Here is a 16938-nt window from a genome sequence, read left to right as displayed (position 1 = left end):
CCATCCACCAATGAGGCCTGTAAATGTTTCATCAATGTGAACCCGTTAGTACCCATGGACTGCAGTGAGCTGGGCAAACTCTGGACACAAGTGAAGGAGAGGCCACGGACATATGGCTGGTGAGAGGAGACAGGCAGCATTATGAGTGTGTCCTCTGGCTAATAGGACACAGTTGTGTGACCACTAAGTATATGAGGGTTTAGAGAACTCTTCTTCAGTGGAAGTCATGCCTGAAATGCAAAAAAGAGTCACTGTGCTGAGCCCTGTCCACTAGATACTTTCTGACCTTCTGTGAGAGTTGCTGACATCAGAAGAGCCACAGAACTCAACAGGTTCTGGGAAACTCAGATGTCAAACTAAAACCACTGATTCCTTCAGCTAAAAGAAAGAAAACTGAGGCCCAGAGAGCAAAAAGAGCCAAAGTGACACACCTAGGTGGTGGCAGAAATGAGGTCAGCCAGCATTTCCTATAAAACAGGTTCTGGTACTGATACCAATGTGTGTGTGTGTGTGTGTGTGCGTGTGTGTCCAGGAGGGGAGATTCCTCACACCAGCAACAACCAATTCTTGGACACCAGTAGGATGTCATCAACAATTCAGCTAAATTCTGACACTATCTGCCCAGGGATAGCTGGTTCCTCAGGTTAAGAGTTCAGTCCCACAAGATTGCCCCCTGCACACGCTCCAGATGCCAGTTATGAGCCACCTATGCTCTGACTGGCTCAGACTGGAAGTTCCCACACCTCCTTAGATTTCAGATATAGGTCACAAGTCCAGGTGGTTACCTGTACATCTGACCAACTGCCTATAAACCAGAGGTTCTCATGACCTCCTCTTTGGGTTTGATTAATTTGCTAGAGGGGCTCACAGAACCCAGAGGGACATTTTGCTTATTCGATTACCAGTTTGTTATAAAAGAGTATTAAATCAGGAACACCTAGACCGAAGAGATGCACAGAGCAAGGTAGGGGAAAGGGTGGGGGAGCTTCCCTGCCTTCCGAGCATACCACTCTTCCCAAATCTCTACGTGTTCACCAACTTGGAAGCCCTGAAAACCCAGTCCTTTTGGGGTTTTATGGGGGCTTCATTACATAGGCATGGCTGATGAAATCATTGGTCTTTGGCAACTGATTCGACCTCCCTGCCCTGAGGTCTAGGGTGGGACTAAAAGTCAACCCTCTAATCATATAGTTGGCTTCACTGGCAACCAGCCCCCATCCTTAGATGGGGTGCAAAAGTCACCATCTTAACATAAAAAAAGATACTTCCTCCCCTATTCCCCCCGCCCATCACTTAAGAAATTAGGGTTTTAGGAGCTCTGTGCCAGAAACAAGACCAAAGACCAAATGCGTAATTCTTATCATAAATCACATCACACCCACACATTGAGAGTTGCTCTGTGGAATGAATGAGAAAATACTATAAATTATTTCTGTTGTTGTTTTTTTCTGATGTTCATGAAGTTGGCTATCAAATTCTTATTGATCCTACATTCACATGCAACCATCAAAAGAATATGAGAAATATTCAGCGTGGCCAGGGAAAACAAAGCCCAGGACAGAAGGTTTTGTTAGAGTGGTGGCGTGTCCTCCCCTCTTTGGGAGAGGAGCCAGATGGTGAGTTCAGGGAGAAGAGCTGCACAGAGGCCCCACAGGAGGGATGGGGAAGGTGGAAGCAGTGCTGAGTGCTTGGTGCTGGACTCAGTCCTCCCGGGCTTAGTCACTTCTCCATCCAGAAGTGTTGTGCTGACCTGTGGCATTAAGTCTCCTTTACTTTTCTCTGTTCTTCTGTTTCCCCTTGCTCTTCTTTCTCCCTACTCCAACATGTTTTTTCTTTCCCCTCTTCCTGTCTCCCCCCAATCTGTTGTGATTTCTCTCTTCCTTCTCTCCCTCTGATTTTCCTTTTCTGTCTCCCTGCTCTCCTCCTTCCCTTTCCCTTCTCTTTCTTTCTCAATTATCAAATGACATTTTCAAAAGTTGACATGAATTTACACTCACACCAGCATTTGTAAAGAACATGTCTGTTTCCTTACATTCTCATAAAAACTAGGTATTACCAAAAAAAAAAAAAAAAGTTTACTCTTTCTCAATATGTGAGAAGTAATCTCTCGGGTATTAAAATGTATTCAATGTATTCAAATTTTTGAGAAGGGACATAATATACCAAAGAGGGATAAGTTGAATAATAGCTGTACCTCTGTATTAGGTGCTTTTCATTATTATCACTTCATAACAATACTGGAAAGAATCTTTCTTCTTTATAAATGAGAAACAAGGCTCTAGGAGGTTCAGCAACTTTCCCACAGGAGCGCCTGGGTGGCTCAGTCTGTTAAGCATCTGCCTTGGGCTCAGGTCATGATCTCAGGATCCTGGGATTGAGCCCTGCATTGGGTTCCCTGCTCAGTGGGGAGTTTGCTTCTCCCTCTGCCTCCCCCTACCCCCAGCACATGCTCTCTCTCTGGCATTCTCTCTCTCAGTAACTATATCTTTCAAAAAAAAAATAATAATAATAGCTTTCCCACAAAACACCCCACTGGTAAAGTGCAGGTCTGTGATCAAATGGCATAGATTTATTTTATGAAAACTAGGTACAGGATGTTTTGTTAGGGACAGATCATGCAAATAAGCCCCAGGATAGCAGTTAAGGAATACAGGGAGATATCTTTATACATTTATCCAACACAGTGATTTATTCTACATACAGTAAAATGTCACTTCGTATGCATAAGGCATTGAAGATAAATAGGAAACAAATGATTATTTTTCTCTCAAGAAACTTACAATATATTAAAGAAGAGAAGCAATAAATACAAGTAATTCTAATCCAAGTTAGTATGTCATAAAACAAAGAGAGGGGAGAGGAAGGATAACAGCTGCTTAGGAAAGAGGGTTTCTGGGTTTACGATCTTGTAGGTGGATTAGATCCAAAACATGCGGGAGGTGGGATATGGCCACATCTAGGTGTAAAAGGAGGAATGCAAATGAGTTTGTTAACACTGGGGAACAGTGTAGCTAGAGTGTTTCAGGGTTATAAATCTGCATTTTCCAAGTAATTCATACACTGAGGATGATTGGAAGTGTAAAGACAAAGATGCACATCATGGGCTGAATCCTTGCATGCTGGGAGGACTTCCTGGAGGGTAGTAGACAATGGAGATGAGATTAAAGGAGAGGGAAGAAGAAAGAGAGAAGTTTCTATCTCATCACTTCTTGATGCTAATAGCTTTGAACACAATACATACTAATTTGTTTTTATCCATGTGCACAATATCTGGATTAATTCATGTGTATGTAGCTATCAAACTGTTGTATACTCTTGGGGAAGTCAATGTGCATAAATTGATTTGGAAAAAGGAATGTGGAAGAGAAGAAATTAGAAAGAGGGCACTGTGATGGAGGTGGGAAGGTAGAGAGGTAGACCAAGAAACATAATTTAAATGTTTCCTTCATGTGCTTCTCCAACCTGGCTAGTATCTGTGACCTGGAGAGTAGGGAGCTGCAGACAGAAACTGAAGATCTTCTCAAAGAGGGCTCTGTGAGGCACAGGGCACACACCGGTTGTTTAAGCATCCAAGAGACTAAGTGATCACAATATAGGAACATGGATGCCTTCCTCCTATCCATGCAGAACACGGCATAACTCTGGTGGTTGCAGGTTCAATTGCTGTCCAATTCCATGGCCATTAGCAATATGTGGCTCTTTACATTTAAAGTAATGAAAACTGCATGATATAAGAAATGTAGGTCCTTGGTCATTCCAGCCACACTGGCGCTCTATAGCCACTTGCAGCTCGTGGCTCCTATGATGGAGAGTGTAAACATAAAGCATTCCCATAATCACAGAAAGATCGATTGGACAGCAATAGAATTTGACTGAAGAGAAGCAATAAGTACAAGTAATTCTTGCTGAGCAGAGCAACAACAAAGATTGCGATGCTGGGTGGGCGATCGGAAGGCAGGGGGACATGACAGTGCAGCAGGGAAGCCTGGAAAGATACTCTTTGAAGACTCCTAGGACCACTTGAGAGCCCTTTCAAAGAAATATGCCTCCAAGGAAGCAGGTGAGTTAAAGACATAGCAAAATTGATGCCATTGCTATTGCTGTTAACGTGACCCCACTTACATAATTGTGAACCTTCGGTTCCGTGAGTCTAAGTTGATTAAATAAGAGATCAGCTCTAACACGTTGAGAATGCACAGGTGAAAGAGAGCAAATCCATCTAGCCCAGGTCAACGGCAACAGCCAGTGATACCAGAATGGCCAGCAGCTAATGCGTACTGGACACGTACCACGTGGCAGGCACTGTTCTAAGTAAGTGCTTGGCATGCGTTAACCCATTTAATCCTCATAGCGGCTGTAGGAGGCGGATACTCTTAAGTATCTACATTTTCAGATAAAGAAACCAATGGAAGGCCATATAAAATAGGCTGCCTGTCTCCAGAGCCCATACTCTACACAATGAAAATTCAAGTGACTTATTCTTGGGATCGTAATGGCAGAGGTAAAGACATTCTGAAATGAGTGAGGGCAGAGTAATGGGCAGCTATGAATACTGTGGTACAATTGACTCACACTCTGGTTAAAGTCGGAATAAAATAAAATATATAAAAAATTAACAAAAGATGTAAAGTCAATGTCAGAAAAGCATCATCAAAGAAAAAAATCGTTTCACACAGATCCAGCCACAAGCCAGTGAGTACACAGCACAGACAAGAATCTAAGGGTGAACTTCAAATTATAGTTTCTGCAACTATCTACATCAAGGATAGTTTTTTTAATTTCCCAGGACAACTCTGATTGCTCATGGTGTTGGAGTAGAGCTGTGTTGAGAAGGATTCTGAGACTCAGTAGGAATGCTTGCTAAAATTAATTAGTTAAGACCTGCCATGGTTGGGGAAGGCAGATAATCAGCATACATGTGAAGTATCTGCCATTCTGATTTGGGGAAATATGAAGGAAAAAGTTCCAGGCTAGAAGCAGAACTTAAAAAAAAAAATAATTAACATCCACATGCATAATCTTGCATATTAAAAATGACTAATTTTGGAGAAACAATGTATTAATAGAGGACCAGAAAAGAATATCATAGTCAATGTTCAAAGTGGAAGGTATATTAAAATGTAACAATTCCATTGTCTCTGTGAATTTAGAAATCCATCTGTCATAGAGTTGGACAATTTCAAGCATACTTAACTCCTATTTTCTTGAGTATTTCGATCAGACCCTAAACTCTTCTGCTGGGGGATAAACGGAACCAGGAACTGCTCAGATTCCATCTCCCAGTGTATGTCACCAGCCCAAGAGATGTAGATTGGCCTTGATCTGGCCTGGCCCTTTGTTGCCATCTATACTCCTCTTTTTGATGCCATTAGTGAACAGTGTTTACTTAGAAGGTGGAGGGAATACTGAGGCAAAGCAAAAGGCACGATTTCTTCCCTTCATTCTGCTCCTGTAGAAGACTAATCCCTAAGTCCTTTTACTGGTCACTCATAACTCTCCCCTTTTTTAGCATCAGCTGACAATTGCTTACATAGTCCCTTTTGGTAGAGAGCAGTGAAGTGTCATGCTACTCAAGAGTAAAAATGACCCAGGAGAGATACAAAATGTTGATTAGATTGTATTTGTTCTCCTATCCTGACTATGAAAAGTGTAACATTCGAATAGGTAAAATTATTATCAGAAGAGCAATGTGCTTCTCTCTCTCTCTTCTCTTAGAACACGTGTGGGAGGATCCTTGTGCACTCTTATGTTGCATCAGTACCACTTTCAGAATGTCCCTATAGCATGAGTCATCATGGACATGAGTCCTTAGTGGACCAGCTTATGAATTATTTTGATGTTGAGAAACCGGCTTACATAAGCTTGGCTTCTATTAAACACTCAACACATAATTGCTGAATTGAATTGACTTCATCCTCTCACACATGTTACCTATGCCATATTAAGCAGGACACCAAGCTCCTATTGACTAGAGAACACAAATGGTTTTACTCCGAAAGTTTCACGATACAGCTGTAACGGAAGATCACTCTTATTTTGGATTTCAAACGGGAAGAGTTGTGTTGCCTCTAAAGATCATTATGACCCCTCTCATATACCAAAGTAAAACAAAAACAATCCAAGTCATTAAAGAGAATATAGGTTCTGCATCATTACATAGATATTCCCAACATTCACTAAGACAGGCTCAAAACTGAAAGACTGCCCCTGCAAGAAGTTGTAAAGGAAGGACCCAAGACTGAGCAAGGGTCCTGCAGCAGGAACCATGTATCTAGCACAACAGAGATGGTGAGGGACAGGAGCAGAAGGCCCCTGAACAGCTACCAGGGGAGATTGAGACCAAGGCCATCTAGCCACACTGCTTAAGGATTACCATCAATTCCTCAACCCCCCACCCCCCCAAAAAAAACCCTACTGTATACCTCCCTAGTGTACTGTCTTCAGATACTCACGGTAAAGTATACATAGTTCAAAAAACAAGAAACCAAACGAAGACCCAGCTCACAAGACCCTATAGCTCCCGCAAATTTAAATCAAGCTCATCTTGAACAGTTCTGAATGTTGTGAAAAGAGTTTTTTTTTTTTCTGGTTTTGCTCTGAGGCTTTGCATTTTTTGAAGAATTACAAAGTTAAGGCTAAGTGATATTATGATAAAGACACAAATCACAAAGCCCACAAATAAATACACAAACACAAAAAATTTCTAGTAGGTTACAGTGACTATAACACAATGTAATGCCAACCACTAATTTTGCAGTACGGCCAAGGCAACGATTTTATCAGCAATAAAGGAAGGCAAACAGATTCTTGACACAGTCAGAATTAAGCATTAATAATGTCTCCTTTTTATGTCTTAATTGGGTGTGATTTGCCTCTGACGGCACCTTTCCTTATCAGCACGGCAGGGCATCTCTGTGTTCCCTTTGAGGTGTCCATTGTTCTAATTACTCCTGCATGCGGGCCATCCTCAATGCATGTTAAATAATACCAGTAATGCATATTGAAAAAAAAAGCACTACATTTAGATATATTATAGATACTGTGTCAGCCCGGGCTTGCTTTCTTCCTTTCCGATTGTAGAAAACCGTGTGGCTATTTTACATTGATAGGCATTTATATTGATTGGAGGGGGAAAAGAAAGGCCTCATTACAAGGCTGTTAGCGGTGTAATTGGAGAGTGGCACCTTGCTAGGGTGTATTAGGAGACATGTTCGTCTTTAAAAGTACGTAGCATGCAATAGCAGTAGTTCAGCAGAATACGCTCTTTGTACTGGTAATTGCTTCTAATTAGACCCAGGCAGCAGGATCTTTTCCTTTCTACCTATTGGAAGACTAATATTGGAATATTTGGCATTGAATTTATTTTAAATCCTTGAAATTATTTAATTGTGGAAATCCGTATATTAGGATTTGCCTCTTTTCAGATTTTGGCCTAATGGTTAAAGGCCTGACTTTGAATACAGGCTCTGCCACTTACTAGCTCTATGAACTTTGGGAAATGTCTTTGTCTTTCTTAAGCCTCAGGTTTTCTTAGCTGAAAAGTGGGGTTGAGAACAGCATCCCCTAGAAAATTTATCAAAAAGAAAATAAATTTTGGATGCAGAGTAACAAGTATGTGAAAAATGGTGGCCGATATGATGTTGTCATGATGGTTAAGGACAGGAAGCAATCATCTAGAATCTATTTTTTCTTGCCTTCTCGCTGCTGTCTTGACCTTCCACCGATGTGCTTCCTACAATATCAGAAATCAGCAAGTAAGTGTTTCATTTTCTTAAAGACATTTAAAAACCCTCTTGTCTGAGTTCACCTTCTTGCACGTTCTTGAAACCCTGTCCACTCAGCTGGATTTCCTTCCTCTGTGATTGGGTTTCCTATGCACTTGTCAAGCTGCCTGAGTTCCAGGCTTTTGCTAAAAAGCAAATTTGGATACAGCTCCAGCACAACTCGAGAATCTTGGCCATTCAACAACTGACCTGCTCATAGTCTTCCTCTATGGAAATAAGTGCAGACAGTAAAATAGTACTCCTGGGCCCGGGACTGCTGTATTTTTTTTCTCCTATTTCTCACAGAAATTCTGGCTCACGAATTAAGTCAGGGATTTTTAGAGCCATCAACAGCATTAACACACTATTAAAGTCCCCATTTAACAGTGTGTTATGGTTCTAACAGAGACATCTAGTTTCTCCTCTCAAATGATGTGAGTTTAGGGGGACAATGACAAGCTCAAGAAGAGCAGATATATCTGGATCCCAAGTCTAGTTTTTCTAGTTTGTCACTCCGTACCTGTGTGAGCAGTGACTAGTTACTTAGATTTCTTGGAACTTCCATATTTTTCTCATTTATGCAAAGACTGTTGCCATAGCTACTTCTTAGGTATCTTTTGATGAGAAGTAAATGAGAAAATACATCCAAAGAAGCCAGCAGAATATCTACTTTTTTTTTTTTTTTTGCGGTATGTTTTTGAGTATTCCAACTATAAGAAAGTCCTCTAAACTTGTCTTCCCCTAGTGACAGAGTACAGACTACATGTGAGAAGCTATGAGGTATGTGTCAAACTAAAAACATTCCCACTCTCATAATATCAGAATAATCTAAGATTCCAGAAGAAAGAGCCATTTCTCTTCTTAGAATGCAATGCTTATCCTTGTATATTGACAAGTTTTGGGAAACAGTGGCAAAAGACAAAATTTTAAGACCTTTCCCTTCAGTCACTTAGGTCTTTGACTGATAACGGGCAACTCACATTCTGTCCCTTAGAATTCATCTGTCCCTGGGGCACCTGGGTGACTCAGTGGGTTAAGCAGCTGCATTCAGCTCAGGTCATGATCCCAGAGTCCTGGGATCCAGCCCTGAGTCTAGGCTCCCTGTTCAGTGGGGAGTCTGCTTGTCCCTCTGCCTCTGCCCTTCTCCCGCTCATGCTTGTGCACTCTCTCTCTCTCAAATGAATAAATTAAAAAAATCTTGGGGCACCTGGGTGGCTCAGACAGTTAAGCATTTGCCTTCAGCTCAGGTCATGATCCCAGGGTCCTGGGATCGAGCCCCACATCACGTTCTCTGCTCAGCAGGGAGCCTGCTTCTCCCTCTCCCTCTGCCTGCCGCCCGCCCCCGTCCCCCGCTTGTGCTTTTGATCTCGCTCTATGTCCAATAAATAAAATCTTCAAGAAAGATCTTTAAAAAAAAAATTCATCTGTCCCTTTATCTGCAAAATGGATGACCTCAACTTCCCATGGAAAGAAGTTTTGAAATTCCTCCTGTAAATACAGGCTTTGCAAAATAACACCAAAACAACCTGTAGATAAGACAGAGATGAATTTTTTTTGCTTTTTCGCACCACCTCCAGAGAGCCTACTAGTATTTCAGAGAGAGGCGGTCCAAATGAGGATATTCATGAGTTTTTGAAGTCTGGTTTAAAGTAGATCTGTCAATGCAGGGAGTTGATGAGGACTGGGGAAGCATCATGAAATAAGATTTAAGATTACTGGATACAGCCAGGTATACTGAGGCAAGATGCTTAGAGTGTTGGATGTAAACTGTCATTTAACAGTTTCTATTGAAGAGTTGATGAATCTTTAGGGAGGTTCTTGGAATTAAAAATAAAGTTGTTTGCAACTCTCATCTTTCTGAGTAAGAATCCCCCAGAATAACAAAGCTATGTTGACAAAGACAGTGGAATAGTAAAGTCATGTTAATATGATACCAATCAGACTGGCAAAATTTTGGCAGGGATGCTAGCAAAGGGGTACTCTTAAATTTTGGAAATGTGAAATGTTACATTTTTTTTAAGTTATATGGTATCCTTTTTTAAATATAAAAGTGAACATATATATTTACCTATTTTATGGTAGCAAAAATTGAAAGCAAAGTGAATGCTCATCAATAAGGGAATACATTACAGTACATTCAAGCCAAAGAATATTCTACAGTTGTTAAAAATAAGGAATTAAAACAACACTAGTTTTACTGGGAGAATTTGCATGAGGTCCTGTTGCAATAGATAGGATAATATGATTTCATTTCTTGTAAAAGAAACAAAACAAAACAAAATATGCCTGTGCACATGCGTGTGCATGTGTGTGTGTGTGGTATACGGTGGAAGGCAAAATGCAGCGGACAATTAATGAGATAATTTTATTATTCAGGCAATTGCAATAGAGAGAATATTCATTTTAATAAGGGACATCTCAAAAAAAAAGGACTGAAAAAAGTAGGGTTTATGGGTTTTGCAAAGACAAATAAACAAGGGAGTCATGAGGAAAGGGGAACAAGAAGACTCTGAGTTCTAAGGAAGAATCAAATGGGTTTTATCTCCTAATACAGGGGGGCAGGGTGATTCTTTGAGGTTACAAAAGGGTGGGGCAGGGATGAGTTTTCTAACCCCTGTGGAACTTCAGGAGCATAGGACAAAACAATTCAACATTTTTAGTATATTTATGTGAGTTTATGTATGTCTATGTATATATGTATGTTTATATATGTGATTGTATTATACATTTGCATACAGTGAGATAAGTGAGTACTCTGGAGGTTCAAGTGGAGAGGTCAAGCAAAGGGGGGGAGACATTTGTTATAAAGAAAAAAACATTTATAATGTGATCACATGGCTCACTTGTTTATATTATATAGATGTAATCCATTTAACAGTATCTATAAGAATGTTTGACTAATAGTAATATAAATAACATTAAGTTAAACAATATGTATTTTTCTGAGCATAAAAATAATACATAGAAAAGTTAGACAATACTCAAAGCATCTATAGTTTTAGCTCCCTTTCTAGAGCAAGTTTACAGGGACATACATGCTCATTTCTCAATTATGTCCTCAGACTTACAGTTAAAACACTCATTTTCATGAAAAAAATAGTGCCATATTTAAAAGAATTTTTTTTTCCTTTGGCACTATAAAAATTCTATTAGCATGGGATTTTATTTTTTTATTTTTTTAACTGATTATATTTTATTTTATTTTTATTGTTATGTTAATCACCATACATTACATCATTAGTTTTTGATGTAGTGTTCCATGATTCATTGTTTGTGCATAACACCCAGTGCTCCATGCAGAGCATGCCCTCTTTAATACCCATCACCAGGCTAACCCATCCTCCCACCCCACCCCCCACCCCCCCTGCCCCAGAAGCCTCAGTTTGTTTTTCAGAGTCCATCGTCAGCATGGGATCATTTTAGTAGGGTTAAAGATGCACACAAAACTTTGTCAAGTATTCATATGTTCGGTAGCCTTCGTCATCCTGAACATGTGTGCCTCTCTATTACTTCCAAAGGAAACTGTTTTGGAGTCTCAGTAATTACAAGAAAGGGATGCTAGTATGTTATCATAGAGGTTTGGTAACAAAGATATAATTTGAGAACAATCTCTTCCCCACAGCCCTATCATTAACATACGCTGCTGTATTCTTAAATCTCTAACTGAAGGACTTTGAAAGTAAATGATCCAGGCCTCAAAACCCTAAGTCTTACCAGGTCAATAGGTGAGAAATTTCCAAGTAAATGAAGTACAGCTCCCAGTGTTTAACCTGTTCTGTGTTCTCCTAATTTAGGTATCATTCTGATGTCATTTTCTTACCTTAGAGTCCCACCTACAGCCAGGACTTCTTTGGAAACTGACTCAATTTCTTTCCCAGATCAAAAGACGAGCAAAGAGAAAAAAGCATAAAGAAAAGACTCTTGTCCTCTGAACGTATCCTCCAAAAGGTATTGGCACAAAAGGAAGATTAAAAAAAAAAGAGGCTAGTCCACAACATAAAATCTTTCTTGATATAAGTGAGGTTTTACAGGCAGAATTTATTCTCAGTAAAAGTAAAAATAAAATACTTTTAATGATTAATTTAAAGAACCTAAGATAGTAAAAAAAAATAACTAAAGACATCTAGGGCATTCCATTCACCAAGAAAACAGTTTTCTCTTCGTTTTAGGTAGAATTGATTCTCCCAAATTTAGCCTAGTGGCACTCAATTTCTTCAACACACAGTTCCCTAATACTGTGTCTATCTTATTTTCTCCCTTTTTTCTTCATATCAGAATAAAAGTTTTTCTACAATAGTACATTTGAGATCCTATTTTTGAGTATGTGCAAAAATGAAACAAAGAGAACAAGCCAGTAAAATGAAAACTTGAAGAGCAGTTCCTGGCCTCAAAATGGGATGAACCCAGGAAGAAAATTGCAATTATTTGGCTTCCTACAAAACAAAACTAGCCCCTGCCCCCCTCCTCTTGCCTCTTCCTCTCTTATTTACAGTACAGTGGGACTTTTGAGTGAAGGAATGGTAAACAGTTAATAAAACCTTTGATGGGTATTAATTACTTTCTACTTAATTACCTGCCATGCGGATCTTGTTGAGCTATTGATTACTGGCAAACATACATCCCACTGGGGATAAGTGTGATTTAACTTCATCCAAGGAGTCAATTAGCCCAAGTAACATAGGGAGAGCTGGTGCTTCGCCTCAATAGCTGGGGTTTCTTGCCAAGAAGGGTAGATAAGCCATTTATTTGTTCATTAAAACACAGTACTACTATCAACAGGAGGCACTTACCAGGTGTTATTGAGATTGGTAAAAGGTCACTCTGTGTCCTCAAAGATTAGCTGCATGGTGCAGAAGCAATATGGACAGAGAGTTTTTCTTGCTTGAGAACTCCAGAGGAGCCGGTGAGGTTGTGGAGTTAACCCCCAGAAGGATGGTCCGTTCAGTTCTATTTGTATAACCAAACAGCTTTATCAAATACACCTCTACGCAGCTGTAGGATGAAAAGACAGTGCTACCTTTTGCTGGGTGACTTTGGGATCCCAGGTTCTTTTCTTTGATATGTTAGATCAAAAGATATTTTCTGAAACTTTACTTAATAAATTGCTGAACTCCATGTTAATTTTGTCACAGACTCAACAGGAAAAAAAGACTTAAAAGTTAGGTGTTTGGGGATGTGGAGAAGTGAGGGGAAGGATATGTGTGAGAGGAAGAAATATCATTCCATTGATCAATATTGGTTATTAATTTGTACCTTGAAGCTCATAAGAAGATTCATGAAGCTGATACATTTAAAACTCTATCCACTAAACTTAAAATTAAAATATTAAAAACCCCTTATTATAGAGGTCTTCAATATTTTTATGAGATAAAGTAATCCTATAAGATATATACAACTCTGGGAGTAGAGGGTCAGTGGTAGAAGAATATGCTAAGTGGTTAGTGGTAGAACTTTGGCAATAAATTATGTAAAACAGACTCTTTATTGTGAAACCTATAATACTTTAAAAACCCTAAAATATTTGACTTATAAATGATCTGTGAACTGGAAATGAATATAATTTGCTTTGTTGTGGCATTTACTGTGTGCTGAATCAAATAGGGCTAATACTCTAAAGTTCAATATTGCATACTTACAAACAAGAGTTACTAAACTTTGCATTGTTAAAAAGTTTATATTATCACTGTGTAACCATCATCATGCTTCATTTCATGGGCTCTTCATCACATTCATGTAATGTACAATTATTGTTATACACCCATTTTCAGGAAGTTGGAATGGAGGGTCAGAAGGCTTTAAGTAACTTGGCTAGGGTTACTGATCTCAGGTCTCTTGGACTCCAAATCTTCCTTCCACTGTCCCTTGCTAATCCTTTAGAAGGATCTTGCCACATGGGCCCCGAAGGCAGCAAAATGGCAACTCAGAGTGAGTGTGAATTTCAACCTCTGGGTTCTATTTAAACACAAGTGTGTGGGTGTCTGGCTGGCTCAGTCAGTGGAGCATCCGACTCTTGATCTTGGGGTCCTGAGATTGAGCCCTACACTGGGTGCAGAGGTTACTTTTTTAAAAAGTTACTAAAAAACAAATGCAAGTGTGATATTCTTGCCTTGCGCTTTTGCTCATCCTCCACCCCCCATCCCACACACACCCTATATGACTTTGCACATTTATTCTTTTCTGCCTCTCATTTTCTCTCAAGCATATTCATTTCTTTTTTCCTTAGGCCTTTTGTGTAATGCTGTATGTTTGCTGGAGTGAACACATTCATTTCTATCATGCAGTCTGATGATTAAAATACTTTAACCAAGAATTTAACTTCACTATTTCTCCCATTTATTTAAAAGTATCTCTTTCTAACTAAAAGGGGACTTTGGGACTTTGAAATGGAGAGGAGAAAATACTTAGGGTTTGTCATCATCAGATTTCATGTATTTGGGTGTTATTGCTCAATAGGGCACTCCTGCTGAAAGGCACAGTGACTATATTTCACCTGCAAACATTAGGTCTGAAGATCTTGCCAATGCCAATATTCACACTGATATCCAACTGGACTCAGACTCTCTGCTTCCAAGGAGAATTCTCCTGAAAGGCACTACATTTTGGACTGTAACAGTGAATCAAAGCAACTGTAGCTTCCAAAAAGGTAATGCTGGCTGTGGGCACTGGTTCTGAACAATTCAAGATTTTTACTTGTTTTGTTTTTAGAACAAAAATATACTCAGCTCATGGTTGTTAGAGAAACCCAAATTTAAGACTCAGGGAAATGAAAATGGCAGTTAAAGGTGGTACCAAAACCTTGCCTTTCCTCTGCAAGACCTTGATGAATAAATTATTTCCTAGAATTTAATTTTTCCTTTCTCCGACTTTCCAAAAACTCTACTTTTCCACGGAAAGCTAATGCATCCTCAAAAAATTCCTGAGCAGCTGAACATAACACTTCTTGTGCAGATTAGAAAATTGAGGCACAAAGGTGGTAAATTTCCAATTTCACAGGATAGAGATGTGATTTAAAACTGCTCTCTCTTCTACAAATATGTCTGTATTATATGTTATATATACATATACACACATATAAAATTTAAAAATATATATATGAAAACTTTTTTAGTAGTGCTGGTGGTAGAATAGGGACAGAATAGATGCACCTAACCAATGGGTTTCTACTAAGGCCTAGGATTGAGGTGGGTTATTTGTATATAATACATCATCTAAATCTCAAAACGATCCATTTAGGTTGTAAGGCACAGGGAAATAAGAAAATCTGTCTGAAGTGATATACGCAATGAAAGATTTAAGTCCCTATTAGTCTGACTCCAAACCACAATCTCGCTCCACTACACCTCCCTGCTTTCCTGGGAGATACTTTCTAAGCCCAGAAGACAGTCACTTTGCTCATTCCTCACAAGACCCCAGGGTTCTGCATGAAAAGTATAGAACAAATAAATCTTGACTTGTAAACTATGGTACGTAATGCAACATTTTCTAATTCATATTTTGAGCATCAAAGCAATGGTAGGCTAGAAATTCAAAATGGCAGCTGGCCCTTCATTATTTATTATCTTTTTCTCTTAACAGAGGAATGTAATACTCTATAAAGATATGACTTTCAAGATTATATGCAATACACACAGCGGTCCCCCCTTATCCGTGGTTTTGCTTTCTGTGGTTCCAGTTACCTGTGGTCAACTGTGGTCTAGAAGCAGACAATCCTTCTGATGTATTGTCAGAAGATCAACAGTAGCCTAACACTATGTCACAAAGCCAATTTCACCTAACTACAACTCATCACGTAGACACTTTATCATTTCACATCATCACAGGAAGAAGGGTGAATACAGTACAATAAGATATTTTGAGAGAGGTCACATTCATATAACTTTTATTATAATATATTGTTATAAGCATTCTAACTGATGATTAGTTATTGTTGTTAATCTCTTACTGTGTCTAATTTATAAATTAAACTATCAGAGGTATTTTCATATGGGAAAAGACCTAGTAGATATAGGGTTAAGTACTATCCATGGTTTCAGATATCCACTGGGGGTTCCTGAAACATATACCTCATTTATAATGGGAAACTACTGTGCTGTGTTGTGCCTCAATATTTTTAGTTATATTAATTATATACAACAGCGGGATAGCTACAGATAATAAACACAATTCAAAGGCAGCATATCCAGGTAAATTTTGCACAAAGTTTTGTAAAATCAAAGTTGCCTTCGATAAACAATTCAATAAATGTGCATTATATTTTATTACAATTTAATAAATGTGCATTACATTTATACATTTACATTTATAGAGATCATTTGTATAAGTGTAGTTTTGCTAAAATAGTAGAATGGCAAACTGACATTGTTTGGGTTGATCTCAGCATTGTTTAAATGCTTACAGATAATTTATTCATTTTTTAAATGATTCAAAACAAGGTGATTTCTGATTCCAGCCATGAAGGAATAATGGATATTGGATCTGATCTCCCCTAACCCCATAAAAAAAGAAATGGGCAAAACATATAAAGGGACTACTTTATGGTGTTGGAGAAGTACAGGGCTGTGGTCCTTGAGAGAAGGGAAATGATGCAGTGAACTCAGCATTCAGTTTCCTGAACTTTCTTAACTGCAGCACAGGAAAGTGAGGCCCAGGGTTCTTATGGAGCACCATTTGGGTGTGCTGAGTCAGCTGGAATTTGCAAGGTGTAGTAAAAGAAAGGAGGGCCCAAGGCAGAGATGAAACCCCAGCAATTTGTACATAACTTTTGAGTCTTTGGCCAAATGCTGTGCTTCAGAAGAGAGATTCTGGCAGTCGTCCAGTGCTGGGGGATGCTGGGTTTCTGACCAAAGTGAGAGATCTGACTAAATGTTCCAGGTAGGAGTTGAGAATCCAGGTAGGAGTTGAGAAATCAGAAGTCCATGCTTTAAGAGTAGGAATTACGGGTACATGAAATAACATATGTAACTCTCAAATGCTTTGTACTAAATAAAAGCCAGACTCTGCAGGTTACATAATTTAACATTGGATTTATATGGTATTCTTGCAAGCACCAATCTAACAGAGGTAAAAAAATAGTTCAGTTGTTCTTTAGGGCTGCACTTAAAGGGGAAGGCTGATAACAAAGGGGCACAGTAGAATTTTGGGGGGTTGTGGAACTGTTTTATATCAGGGCTTGGCA

The sequence above is a fragment of the Mirounga leonina genome, unplaced genomic scaffold, assembly GCF_011800145.1.
Source record: "Mirounga leonina isolate KUSES-001 unplaced genomic scaffold, KU_Mleo_1.0 Mir_224, whole genome shotgun sequence".
Lineage (NCBI taxonomy): Eukaryota > Metazoa > Chordata > Mammalia > Carnivora > Phocidae > Mirounga > Mirounga leonina.
This window is presented reverse-complemented; position numbering follows the sequence as displayed.